Source organism: Drosophila grimshawi, unplaced genomic scaffold, assembly GCF_018153295.1.
Source record: "Drosophila grimshawi isolate 15287-2541.00 unplaced genomic scaffold, ASM1815329v1 contig_44, whole genome shotgun sequence".
Lineage (NCBI taxonomy): Eukaryota > Metazoa > Arthropoda > Insecta > Diptera > Drosophilidae > Drosophila > Drosophila grimshawi.
In genome coordinates, this window is record NW_025063240.1 from 21,484,709 (window position 1) to 21,499,803 (window position 15,095).

Below are 15,095 nucleotides of genomic sequence, written 5' to 3' on the forward strand. Positions count from 1 at the left end.
AAGGGTCGTCCCGAACAAGAACAACAAGAAGAAAACAAGAAACACAACCGCACAACCGAGCAGAGCTTTGATGTGCGCCTCAAGGGTTGCTCAGGTAGCACAGATAATCTAATCAAAGGGCCTTGGACCCAAAAAGGTTTCGCATTATTTGTTTATTTGCTTATTCGTTTGTTTGTCACACGCACACACGCGCTTTTTAAACATTCTAGTCACACACAAACACACACAAACACACACACACACACAGTGTCCTATGTAAATATAGTATATATATACTCGGCGTTCGTTTATTTACTTTAGTCCTGTCATAATTTAAATTTACAATTCTTAGCGACCTGGCATAACTGTCAAATGTCGGGCTGTGCTCAACGGCTGCTCATCTTTTTAATAAGTATGCAAATTCCAAGACTAACTTAAAATTCCCGGTTCAAGGATTGTGTTCTTCTGCTGCTGTTGCTGCTGGTGCTGCTGTTGCTGCTGGTGCTGCTGTTGCTGCTGCTGTTGCTTCTTCGAGCATATTTGCCTTTAGCTTTTGTTTTAAAATGTGTTCACAAAATTTTGTGTTTTGGCCACATTGTGTCTAGACATTTTAGCTCCCATCACATATTTATAAGCTCTGCCTGTTGACTAACAAAGCGTTGCCAGTATTCGGGTCAAGGAATTGCCAAAATGGAAGGGAGAGAAGCGGCATGTTCGGCAAAGGTAAACGCAGCTTTAAACGAGTTTCATAAAGAAGCAATTATGCCATATGTGCAATAGGCTACAAAAAAAAAAGAAGCGAACAGCCGTTAGCAGAGATTATCCAAAGTCTAAACACTCTAGACGAAAAAGAGATAAAAGTATTAATTGTTTTGGCAAACATAATAAGGCGAATTTTCATTGAGCCTTTAAAAATATTCAATCGTTTGCTCCATTTGTATTTGATATTTCAATGTGGGAGTAGTAAGAGCACATTAGTGAAACTATAGCTGGAATATTATAAGAAAGGACGAAGATGAGACATAGATCAAGGCTATATAGACTAGAATTGATCTTCATTTTTGATGGATTTATGTCGTAAAGCTTGCAAGGTAGTGTAGAACGTATCTTCGAATTCATATCATATATATATATTTTGGGGAGCTAGAACAAGCCGAGTCTATTTCTTTGCAGGCTTTTCTTCATTTGATTGCAGACAGTTCTATATCGTGTAGGCATCCTGATCCGCAAGGGTATGCCATCTTCGGCGTGCCTCAGCGAGCGCTGCTCTGTCTTGTTTTCCATAAAGGATATAACAAATTAAAAAATTACCTTAGTAAGAACAAACAACGAAAAAATATGCATTATGGTAACTTCATTACAGCACATGCTGTGCATAATTTGCCACCTATGCTCCTATGCTAGTGTACATATACAAGCAGATATATACTACCCATATATACACATATATATATAGATATATATAAGGACTGATGTCTGGGCTGCTGTTGCTACTGCTGCTGTTGCTATGGCGCTTACTTAAGCTAAAAGCTTTTGTGTATACATTTTAATTAATGTGCAACATTTAAATGCACAGCAAAACCGGCGTTAACATCCTGTGCTGTGGTCAGTAGCAGGCTACAACTCTGCGCGGGGGAGGACCTTCGCAGAATATATCTGCAACGCCACTTTCGCCCACATGCGTGTGTGTGCGTTATAGTTAAAGCAGGCGACAGATAAACCAGCGTTAAGCACAAATTAATGTCCTCACTTTATGCACAAAAGCAGCAGCAGAAGCAGCAGCGGCAGCAGCAGCCGACTTGCCACCCGCAACGACACACAACACACTCTGCACTCCCCCACTCCACGAATGCCAATCGTTGTGAGCGTTTTTAATAACTTAACAAAAATGTATTGCCGTCGCCGTGGCGAGCTAATTAGTATTTAGTAATTGAAATTGCGCTTCGGTACTTGAACATCGACATCGATAACGGCAACAGGAGCAACAACAATGCAAACATCATCATCATCATCAGCATCAGCATCGGAACCGTGGGCAATGTAATCAGAACTACTTAAAGCCAATTAGCCGCAAATATGGCCGGTAAGCCCCTACTCACTTCAGGCAGCCCTCCACATCACTCTCCTCCCTCTACAGTCTCTCAATGGGCCATGAAGCGGCATCAGCAGCATCAGCGAATGGTGCTGTTCGCATTTTGTTCTGTGCCACGCCTTTTTGGGCACATTTGCGGTTTGCCGACTGCTGTTGCTGTTGCTGTTGGGGCGATTTTCTCGTGATACGGTCCGTTTTCAGCGACAAACTGCATATCCCCCTTTGGCACCCAGCTCTACCTACTCTGTCTATGTCTATGTGTGTAAATAATTGGCAACATTTGTGCCGCGCACAAAATACACCAATACACTCACTCACACACACACAAAGCAAACGCGAACACAAGTGCCACGCCTATGCCAATGCGTTCACGCCCCGTTGGCCAAAACACACAGACCAACACACACACACACACACTCACACCAAAATACACCCAGTGGCAAAATGAAATTTGCAAAATCCTCAAAAGGTGTTGACAATTATTTGCATAACAAAGCTGCACTGCAGTTGCCAACTCCTAAAATTGTTCAACAAATTCAACATCGGTGCTTTAACTTTTAAGCGATCGCACAATATAATTGTTTCAGAGCGCATAGCTCTCTATTTGAGTTAACTGCATGTGGCCAAAACCAGCTTAAGTTACATTAAATAGCTGGAATGTAGAAATCTAGGGGCTTTATCAGAGTTTTTGCGCTGATTGTTATAATATATGCATAGGCTATATTGAGTAACATTTAATTATCTTACATGGACTATAAGATATTTATTGTACTACAAACCATTGGAAAATTTAAAGTTTATCATTGCCTATCTCAACCCTGAATCAAGAAGTCATCTCGCTTCCACAACATCCTTTATAAATGTGACAATTAGTTAGTTATTTGCATGGTTTTTATAGTAAAACTCAACTCTTCCCACCTCAAATAATGAATTTCAATAAATGTTGTTATGACACATTCATGTTTGTATCTAATAAAAAGTTAAAGAAGGAAAACAATTGCTGCGATGCGGCACAAGATGTAGCTCTTAATTGCATAATAAAGTTATAAGCCGGGTCAATTAAAAGTTGACGCAGACACACACAAAGACAAATAACTGAATAAACGACGGACATATTTTATTTAATGTTTTTTTTTTTAGCCAAGCTTTGAGAATGAGATGCTTTGACTATAATTTGCCACAAAAACTATATGGCAACGCCCATGATTGGAGGGGTGAGAGTGGGGTTGGGGCAGGTTGACTAGAACTCCTCGCCAAGCACCACGCCCAGCGGTTGTGGCACGTTTGTAGGCGCAACGAAAATTTTTGAGTAACAACTTTGCTGCGTGACACGAATGTCGAGAGTGGCATGCGGCACTTATAAAATGTTCAGCAGGTTCCAACACGTTTCTACTTCTATCTGTCTGTGTCTATCTGTGTGTGGGTATGTGTGTGTGTGTGTTTGTGTGACTAATAATAATGATGTTGTTAGAACTTTAACCCGAAATTGCGACACATAAACAAGAGGGTTGAGAGCAACTTTAAAAGCCAAATTAATAAAACTGACAAAAGGGATTTATGTCCAGAAGCAGTTTTAGACTATTCTAATCCAAGCTGAAGCACTTGTTAAATTATATAAATAGTTTTAATTTGCATTTATTTGTTTGAAATTTGAACTTTAGTCGCTTTTACTCAAGTATTCCATCTTCATTTATCAGGCCAAGGGAAAAAACCATCAACAGCGTCTTAGCTTGGTCTTAACCGCTCAAGAAAACTGATGTTGACAAATTTCCAACAATTTCGAATATATATTTACCTATATATACATATATACATATATATATACATATATATGTATTTCTATGCGAGGCTGCATTGTTTGCTGTTTGTTAACTCATCATCAAGCATCATTCGTGACAAAGGGCTCAAATCTGTCACATTCGAAACACGTGAACGAACATCATTTATTTTGTTAGGGGCTGCTTCAACCTAAAACTCAAAATGTTTTTATTGGTTACCTTTTTCTCTTTTTGTTTTGTTGCCTAGGTGTGTGTGTGCTGTTATTTGCACTCTTGTGTGTATGTGTGTGTTTTGTGTGTGTGTGTGTGCAAGTGTCAAACGCAATTGGAATATTTAAACTTTCCAATTTGAAATGTAATTTTATTTGCTTTTTTGTTGGTTTTACATTTTTTTCTTTTGTTTATTTAATATTTTTTTGTTTAACAACCGAAAATTGACTTTGATAAAAACAATTTAATGCAAAATATTAAAATGCGCAAAATGTTTGCTTATTTGCCATGGGGACTTTAAAATATTGCATTTTTAATAGATCGTCAATGCAAATAAAATGCAAATTACGCATTTAGTTTTCGTAAATACCCCGCAGTCAATATCTTGTGGAAAACAGCAGAAATTCTGTTATGAATTTAAGTAATCTTAAGAATATTGGCCTTAAAATCTATAGAAATTATTAGATTAAGTCGACTAAATATGAAATGTTGCATATAGAAATTTAAACTTGAGCTGATTGAAAATATATTGCATATACCTTGTGAAATTATCTACTAGATATGCCTTGTTCCATTTATGAGATGTATACGTGTTCTACACAGTTTATAACTATTTAATAGTTTCGTTAAACTATTCCAAATTGTTAATGCAATTTTTATGAGCTCTTCAGACACGATAAAAATGGGATATTTCGATTTAGCCGCCCATCGACTGCTGACAACATTTGCTGACCAACCAAGGGAGATAAGGGTCAAAAATCTCTGCCAGCATTTAGGGTCATATTCATTAGTCGATGGAGTTCAACTGGCCACACAATGTTGTGAAGCAAGGGAAATAGTCGTTACATTTTGTTACCATTGAGAGCATTATTTTTAATAAGGAGTCGCCAGGAACTAGCTGCTGCTGCTGTTGCTGCTCCTGCTGCTATTGTTGCTGCTGGTTGGGGCTCGACGATGAAAGTGCTTACTTACGATACACTCAAAGCCACTTAACATGAGTCAGTAAAGCCAATCTCATTAACAGGCTTTAATTTTGAAAACACACTTAAGTACAACAGAGAAAAAGAGAGACTGATATAAATAGAGAGAGAGAGAGAAAGAGAGAGAGAGTGTGAGAGAGAGAGAGGCAGCGGTAGTTAGGCAGTAGGCAGTGGTATCATCAAGAGCAACAGCAGCTATGCCAGCGTCGTCATTTAGCAGTCTACTTAACTCGTCTGATGATGCTCCTGGAAGCAGCACAAACAGCAACGGCTCCAGTCAGGCACGACAAAGACGAACTGAACGAGGGCGAGGCTGAAGCTGAGGACGACAAGGACTGGTGACAGCAGTTGTTGCTCAGTTGCCTCAGCTGTCTGTCTTTCTTTCTGTTCCATTGTGTGCGCTGCTCTGTTAATGAAGCAAAGTTCACACAGGTAGTAGTAGGTGGGACGCGTTCTTTTGGCCATGGCCAACACCGCTGCCGCTGACAGCGCACAGCAAGAGCAGCAATAACAACAACAAGTGTAACAGCCAGCTGAATTGAACAGAAACAACAGAAATTAATTGGTTTAAGTGGCTGACAGTAAATATAATACAGATTTTGCCCTTCTTTGTCATCTGTTTACAACTCTTTGTAAACTTCTCAAGTTGCAACTGCTTTGCTGGCCATGTACAAAATAGCTGTCAATATTTATTACAAGTGACTGTGGACAATGGGAAGTGAAATTTTCAGTTTCGGCTTGCGAGCGTTTGCCCAGTTTACGCATTTAATGTGAATTAAGTTAGTCAAGTCAATCTAAGGCAATAAAAACCATTGAAAGTAGGCACTGAAATGCATAAATATTTTAAGGTAAGCCATGGAATTGAAAGAAGCCCGGTTAAGAGAAATAAAAGTGGTGAGGGGCATTCAATTGGGAAAATAGATAAAGTATTTATGAAAAATTGTTATTTAAAACAACTAAAAACGAATTCTAATTAGGCAAGCTTTATGATTTAGTAGTCTGATGCTGACAATTGTTTGTTTCAAATGTGAGAAGCATAATTAAACTCTTGAAAGTTTAATTTGTTTACTCTTCCGGTTCACACCGATGGTCAGAAATCCTCCACCATTTTGTCTCACTGTTTCCTCTTGACTTATATATAAACTCTTTGGCTTTCAATTATATTTGTGTATTTATTTCAGATTTGTTTCACAACTTTTCTTGCAATTTGCAAGGAATCTTAGGTTGAAGCAACTTTCTTGGCTTGAAAATTAAATTTGTGGCTTTGAGTGCTTTGATTGGCAGCATCCATTTGATCAAATTCTGACTCTTTGAACACATATGTTTTAGTATTTTATTTTATTGTATTTTTTTTTTTTGTATATGGCCCTTCGGGTTGCTAAAACACTTAATCAAATCATTGTCACGTATGTGGCCCTCGGCCATATTTCAGCATAACAGGAAATTAATCCTAAGCACTTGATGCGAACTGCAGTCAAAGTTGGTGCTTTGAGAGGGGGTTGTTTCTGTTTCATTTGAGCTGTGTGCAGAAATTTTGCGATGAATATTTTCAATTTCGTTTAGCCTGAGGCTGCAACAAATTTTTGCGACTCTTCGCTTTGAGGGGTGTGTCTTTAATTTCCGGCTAAAAGAAAACATAAATAAATAATGCAAAGGCTATTTGAGTAGTCAAAAATTATTCAAATGTCAGCCCGTTTGTTAAAATTGAACAGTACGTAAAAGAAAAAAAAAATAACAACCACCATTAACCAAAATTTGAGGCAAGTGGCATGCAAAATTTTTGCCAAGGTCGCCTGGCAGTGCCCCATGGCACTAGTCACGAGTCAGCGGCAATTGCCAGCCCAGTGGCTAGGGACAAGTTTGACCTTTCACCACCCACAAAATGAAGAAGATGACTGAGCAGAGAGACGGACGGTCAAGCAGCATTAGCGTCTCTTTCGGTCTTTTGTTTTACATCTGCCTATAAGAATTTTTCATTCTTTCTGTTTCTGTTGCTTGTTGTTTTTATTTTTAATTTTGTTTTTGTTTTTGTTTTCGTTGATGAAATGGCTAGACTTCACATTCTGTGTTTATTGTTTTTGCAACGCATCCACTTAAAACGTTTTGCTTTGATGTTTTCTTGATCAAAACGAATCGCTTTAAACTTAAATGCTCTTGGTAATTGGGGGTGAACAAAAAATGCTTTGCTCAAGTACAAATTTCGTTCAGAAGTCTGAAGTAGAACTGAAATACTGAAGAAAAACGTTATCAAATTAGATATATAAGCAAAAAGTTAATTTAAAAAAATATTATTTGAGATATGGAAAATAATGGAAATATGAAAATGTAGTTAATTTATTCACACAATGGCTACCCTCGATAGCATCTATTTTACATATAAATATATATTCACACAATGGAAACGCTCGACAAAGACAAGCTTATCAGAGTTTATGAGCCAAGCGCAAAAATGGTTTTTGGTTTTACTGCCAATAAAGTAAACGTTAACGCTTAATGCTCTCATATGAGTGTACTTTTGTAAATAAATAATTAATTTCAGATTGACTTAATAGAGCACTTAATCGAAGTAGTGAAAGGGATTAAAAGTTATTGGTGCAATCGGTTTAATTGCCAATGCAATAATCTTTCTCAAATCGTTCTTCTCTCAAGCTGTTCAAAATTGCTTATGGCTTATGGCTTATGGCTATGTACTCAAGTTAAGTAGAATATTAGCATTATAATCAAATAACTATTGTTTGCATTAACACTAACAATGCAGCCTCATCTATTGCCAATCACTATTCAGGGATCTAGTTGGGGGCCAAAAGGCTAGACAGACTCAAAAAGGCTTTCTGCTTTTAACCATCAACTCTCATTGATATTGTCAATTGCCCAAGCAATTTGGCCACTTTCAATAGAATAGAAAACCAAGCAGCTGCTGATGATGAGCCGCATCCCATTTGTGCCCTTGAAATTAATAATGTATACGCAAAATTTTCGTGCTGGACGAACAAGCAGCTAACAGTGCTCTGTTGCTTACAGCTGGCTGTTATGCTGTGTTATGTTATGTTAAGCCAACCCCTGCTTGTGTATCGCAAGTTGCCCCAGTTAACAGCAACTGTTCTCAGTTCACAGGGGCAGCTGCCTGTTAAGCTCTAACAGCGCCTTTGCACTGTTAGGGGAATCTAACAGTTTTATGGCAGCGGGCGGCGATGCAGCGCAAAGCAGCACTGTTACACTACAAATGTTATGTTATGTTAAGGTCGCAGGCAAAGGCGCTGTTAAATATTCTTTTAATATTTATGCGTATGTAAATGCAAGCAATTTTAGCTTTTGGCAAAGGCGGAAAAGAATTTGATTTTATTTTAAATTTTTTATTTTTTGTCTATCTTGCTTGTATATGCATTTTCAGAGAGTTCGCTTTATTCTTGCTAACAGATATTGAATTGATTTACAATTTCCAATTACTGCAAGCACATTGCACAAGTAATTAATTGAACTTGACTTGGCTGGCAAGTCCAACATACATGTGTACAACCAACAACAATTGAAGGATTCGACACAAGGACTCGGGTCTGCTGCTGGCGCCTGGTCAGGTGCAATTTAAAGTCTGCTTGCCTGGTCAATTTGCAGAAATGTAGTTCAAGCATTGCCAGCGACAGTAGTAAGAAAACAGGGGAAAAAATGGGGTCCAAAACGAAGTCGCGTCGTTGCCATTTCGATAATTAAATGTATGCAATGGCGGGGTGTGTGTGCGAGTGTGCCATGTGTGCGCCATTAGTGGTAAAATGTTGTACATTTTTATAGTGTGCTGGAATTATGCAAATTGAACCGCAAAAGCGCTTTTAAAATGTTTTAAGTGCATTTGCATGAATATTTTTGTGGAGAGCAGGGTACACACACATCGAGTGTAAGTGTGTGTGTGTGTGTGTGGTTGGTGTGTGCATATATTTCGTAGGGAATGCAATGTGTGTCAACCAATTTTAGCGAAATTGAAATTGTAAGCGACCTTCTCGTCCTGGACCCAGACTCAGGTCAAATGCCAAGAGACAGAGCACAAAATAAGGACGACATGCATACCCTGTACACATCCCTATTGTGAAGAGGGTCTATACATATAAGCAAGGTAAAAGCTATTGGAGAGCTCCGCAACAACACCGAAACAAACAAAGTGGTGTTGGCTGGAACTTGAAAATCTGTTAGTCTTCTTACTCTTCAATTAAACATATATAATTTATATTTGATGTGGTTTAAGTCTTGAAGTGTGTAGGGTATCTGTTGGTCGTCTGCATGCTCGCTTGCTTTGCCTCTTTTAGTTAATGTCTCATTTGCGAGATGAGCATCATCGTTGTTTGCCTCTTGCACATTGAAGCCATAACAAAAAACCGAATCGACAAGTCATCATACAAATAATAATATTTATATATAAATAAGTATGCGCTTCATATTGTTATGGGACTGTTTGTTGCTGTTGGTGGTTTTTGGGATCTTTATGTTGTTGACTATAAGCAACTAATTGAAGTGCAGCGAAGCAGAACCGTTTGCCAATCTCTGTGATAAACCATGCAGAATCGTACTTTGAGGCGTAAATTAAAAATATAAGAAGCCAAGAAGCCCGATAAGAATAAAAAAGACACACGAAAAAAAAAATCTATATATATAAAGAGAGAGAGGGAGAGAGAGAGAGAGAGAGTGAGAGAGAGCGAGAGTCAGAGCCGAGAGCGCTCGTGTTGATTAAATTCAGTATCAATCAAAAGTTTATGGCCTCAAAAGTCACGGGTAAGAAAAAGATTTGATGGATTTTCGAGGCAAAGTTGTCGGCCCCCAGGGCATCCCCCGCCCGCCCCTCTCCACCCTCACAAAGAGGGCTATGTCGAATTGCGATTGCGAATGCGATTGGTATAAGTATTGGTACTGGTATTGGGAATCCAAAGGAAATCATTGGCAGCGCTGGGCTTGATTGCTTGATGGCACGTTGATATCTTTATATTTATATATATATATACATATATATATATATCAAGGGGCGCCCCCTTGTATTTGTGCAGCTTCTTCGATTTGCTGGACTGGCCTGGCCTGGCCTGGCTTGGACACATTGCACCAAGCGGAAACGGAAGCACAGTCTGCAATAGCAATAGCAATGGCGATGGCAATGGCGATGTCGATGTCGATGGCGGCAGCCGCTCAATTTGGTAATGAAGTCCTCATCGTCGTTGTCCTTTCTCGTCCTGTTCGTCGTCGTCGTCGTCATTTTTTCATCGTCCCGTCCTGTCTTGCTTCATTATGTTTTCTTTGGTGCCGGGCATTACAGGAAAATCATTAGGCCACGCCGATTTGGCGCACTGATTGCACTCCACCCGAACCATGAAACTGAAACACAACCAGAAACAGAAGCAGTAAAGCAGAAATTTGTGCTGCTGTTGCTGTTGCAGTTGAAGCTGCCTGCCACTGACGTCACTGAAGCTGCCTGCAATTAATTAAATTTTTCTTCGTTGTTGTCGGCCCGTCTGGCAGCTTGGCAGCCTCTCTGCCAATTTTGATATCCCATGCGGCAAATGCGTGCGGCTCAAATAAATTGATTGTATGTAAACTCATTTCAAGCTTAAAATGAAACAAATTCAAGTACAATCAGTTGAGGGGTGTACACTTTGAGATACCCTGTACAGCCTGTTGAAAATCACACAGCATCTCGTTTTGAAATTTAGTTTAAGCCAGAGGCCAAGCAATGGCCAAAATGTTCTTCCTAAATTATGAGGTTGCACAGATTACACTTATGTCCATAGGCAAACTTTGGGAATAGAATTCTTATATGATTTCGAACCTAGAATCATACTTTCAGATTGAAATGTGGGATTGATCTAGGAGACAACCGTCCTTGCTTTTCAAAATCGGTTCACTTTTGACAAAGCTATGAGGCTCCAAAGTTTGAACCCAAGGTAAGTATATTTCATAGGATAGAATCAGATATGACTTTCAACCTAGAATCACATTTTCAGACTAAAATGTAGCTTTAGACTGTGGATCAAACCATGACCAAAATGCCCTAGTTTTTGAAAATCTGATGATTTTTGACTTAGTTATGGAAATTTGAAATTAACGAAGTTAGTCTCAAATTTTCTCTTTTTTTATTCGACTTCAGCTTGCTTTAGATCTCTCGACAGGGTGTCTAGCTAGTCTAGCATGGTCGAATGTGATGTTTTTTTTGTTGTTGCTTGGCTGTTGGCTGGCAAATAAATCACGTGCACTTATTTATTTAATTAGACTAACTTCTTACAAACGAATAATAGACACATACACACAAATTGACTGTCTGACATGCCACGAGATTGATTAGCTCAGTCCGCAGTTGGGTGCTTTGCTTCACCGTACAGCAGCATTCATATGTGTATGTGCGAGTGTGTGTGTGTACGAGTGTGTGTTCGAGTGTGTGTTGATTGTTTTTGTTGCTGCTTGTGGATTGGTGTAAATTGTGCATGGAAATGTAACTTCTGCCTCTGGCTGCTGACATTATAAATCACCAGAAAAGAGAAGAGAAGAGAAGAGCGGAAGAGAGAAGAGCAGAGAAGAGAAGAGCAGAGAACCAAAGCAAGTAGCAAGCAGGCTGAAGGAAGAAGAGGAGCAGCTAGCAGCATTAAGAAGCAACAGCAACAGAAGCAGCCACCAATTCCACATGGTACAAAAACAAGTTGAACTCATTAATGTAAGTGATTTTTCTTGCGGGCGTTTGCTTAGGCAAGGGTAATGAGAGTGGAGTAGAGAGGAGTTAGAGGAGGGGGGAAGAGGAGTGCGGAAGGAGGCTGAAGGATCTAAGACGAAATCATCTTTTAATTTCAATTGATTTTGCTTGTTGCCAGTTGCAAGTTGATTGATTGCAGTGATTTCTTATCAAAATGCTAGCGCGCCTTCCAACTTTCGCTTTTGCATTTCAGCCTTTATTCTTTATCCTTTAAGTAATTGCCGTTGCAGCGCGCAACAAGCCCACTGTCCCACTGTCCCCCCTCTTGTCTCTGCTGGTTTCGCAACTTTGATAGCCAGGCCAATTACTCGTCTGTGTAATTTACATAATTTAAATGAACACAGCGTGTGTTTTTTGTTGAAATAAGGATTTTTGGTATTTTATATAAACATTGTGAGGAATGCTTTGAATGCAATATTCTGACTTACAATTTCTGTATTTGAAAACCAGCTGGAGGCATTTCCTCTTTAAATAATAAATATAAAAGTTGAGCTTTAAGGAAACCTGTGAGGAAGTTTATTATGGGCATTAAATCAGCTTGTAGATTTTTCTCTTTCAATAATAAACATCAGCGTTAGTTTCGATCAGTTTAGTTTAGCTAAAAAATTGGACAGATTTATTGAAAATTCCAAATTGTATTAAACTATCTGCAATCATGTAGGACTTTAACTAGGTACGACTTTGCTGCTGTAAATGCGTCTATACCCATTACCCTATCACTGTGATTGCTTAAGGGGAAGCTAACAACTAAGTTCCACCTCGACAAGATTCCTCTTCCCTTGTCTCATCCTTGTAAGCAATAGGTAAACAATACCAGTCTGTTGATTTATGTCTTGAAGATATCTGCGTCTGTTGCTGTCGAATTGTTTAAGATCGAGCCAAGTGATTTGAAGGCAGCATGGCTGATTTTGTCAGTTTGTATTGCCAACCCTTAATTTCAGATTAAAAACAACTGCATTGTCTGCAGGCTGTGTTAGTCATAGGGATAAAACATCATTGCTTAACTTTTAAATGGAAATGTCAATAAAATTAAAGCTAAACACGCACAGCTGTCTGCAGAATGTTGGAATGCATTTGTGCAGCTGCCACAAACTGACTTAACCCTTTATGGCTGTCATACTAAAAACTAAAAGCCGCCGCTTAAGGAAGACATTTTTGAAACGTTGCCACACCTGTTGTAACACCTGGGTCAAAAAATATTAGAGGTGGAGGGGGTGTGGCAACGCTTGAGCGCTTCGTATGTGCAATGCTTTTTGAGAATGACGCCGTTTTGGTACTAATTGAATCTCAGAGCGCGTCGCGACGCCGGAAACGGAAATGTCAATGGCAGCTTAAAAATGGCGCCAGCTGTGCGTGTGTATGTGTGTTTGTGAGTGTTTGTGTGCTTGTGAGTGTTAGACATATAATTGAATATTGAACGAGGCTTTTAGTGTTGAGTTAATTAGCGGCGCCACGAGGCGTCGCCTAAAGTGCCGCTTGAAAGCTCAATTAGGCAACACACACATACACACACAGAAAAATTGGCGTCAATTGTGTTTGGCAGCAAAAACCCGAATAGAAAAAAAAAAATGAATTAGACACACACAAAATATAGATGAAAAGGAAAATGTGCTGAATGTCTAAAACGTTTGTGGAAAAGCACTCATTAAGTTAATTATGTCCACATATTGAATGCGAATGCGTTTTTAACGTTGCATCAGTCAATAACGTGGCCAAAAGGCCGGGCACAAAGGCCACATTTTAATTGCATTTACATGTCCTGCGGCACAATAATGTTCGTTGTCCTTGTTTTTGGTAACGTTTATGTTGTTTTTATTATCACTGTTTATGCACTGGGCATATTGAGTTAGCTTTTGTTTTGCTCCTCGCACAGTTTATTAAACTAATTGTAGTTTGCGGGTGTGTGTGTGTGCGAGTGTGTGTGTGTCCGAGTGTGTGTGCGAGTGTGTATGTGTGCGTGTGTGTTTGCACAAGTTTGTGTTCTTTGTTGCGTCCTGAGGCGACCACTAAATGACAAGTTCAAAATGCCAACGTCAATGTGAAAGCAATGTAATTATGAGCAATTTTAATGCTCTTAAAGTCAAAAGCAGAGAATTGGTCGACTAGCTGATACTCTGCCTGAAATGGACGATTTTTTAAATACATTTCAGTTTAGTGGCACTTCAATTCAAAATAAATCGTCTTTGGAAACACTATTTATTAATTTATCATTGTGAGACTTTATAATTAAAGGGTATATAGGAGTCCAGATTGTTCTTGTATTAGCAGCTACCCAGTATGATCACAGGGTATATAAGAACGGTTATAGTTCTTTGATTAGAAGCTACTCTAAAATATCGTCATCTATTAGCTCTCAATCAATCGTTTGTATTGTGATACAACACCATCATCTATCCGTATAATAACAGGGTACATAAAGCATCCTCTCCGCAAACTGACCACCCGCCTCCCCGCACCTAAGCCCATTTCCGTCCCACCTCAACTCACAGGCCAGTGCACTTGTCGCTTAAAGAAGAAGCGAGCCGTGTATTAACTTTAATTGACATGTGGCCGGCGTTGGCCACTTTATGGGTTTGTCAGCTTTTGCAAAATAATGATGAAATACTCGCAATATGTGAATCCTCCTCTCCTCTGCTCTCCTCTGCTCTGGTGTGCTCCACTCCACTCCATTCCACTTCACCCTCTTTTTCGCCTTGCTTTTGCTGTATTTGTTGTGAGTGTGTGTGGGAGGGGTAAGGGAGCTGGGTTGGGCAAGGAGCACACTTAGCTTGCTTAAAATCAGACCTTGTCGCCGCGTCGAAGGTCAAATAAAATCGATGCTGTGTGTGCGTGCGTGTGTGTATATGTGTGTGTGTCTGTGTGTGTGTTTTTGGGTTTCCTTTCTCTTTTGGCGTTGTTGTGTCACTTTGGGAAAAGAATTAACCTTAAAATTAATGGCGCGAAAAGATTTCTTCAGTCGAGTCGTCTTTTTTTCCACTGCTCCTAATGTGTCTTTAACTTGAATGCCTAACTGACGGACGGACATTTGAAACGGTTGCCAGGCGACAGAACAGAAGTGCCACAGATTGGCATTCAATAACATTAAATAAGCTCATTATGCACACGCTGTCGTTACATGTCTGTATTTACATTCACTAACTGAACATTATCTATGTATTATGCAATGCAGTGAATTTTAAGGCAATTGTGAGTTATTTGTTGGCAATTGTAGGCAAGTAGATGATTTCAAAATTCCCATTTGCAAATAATGTAAAACAATAAAGCAAAACGATGGTTGTCTGGCTGATGATTGAATGCAAATAACAAAAGATTTTCGATTGCTGCTGAATAAATACTTTTCA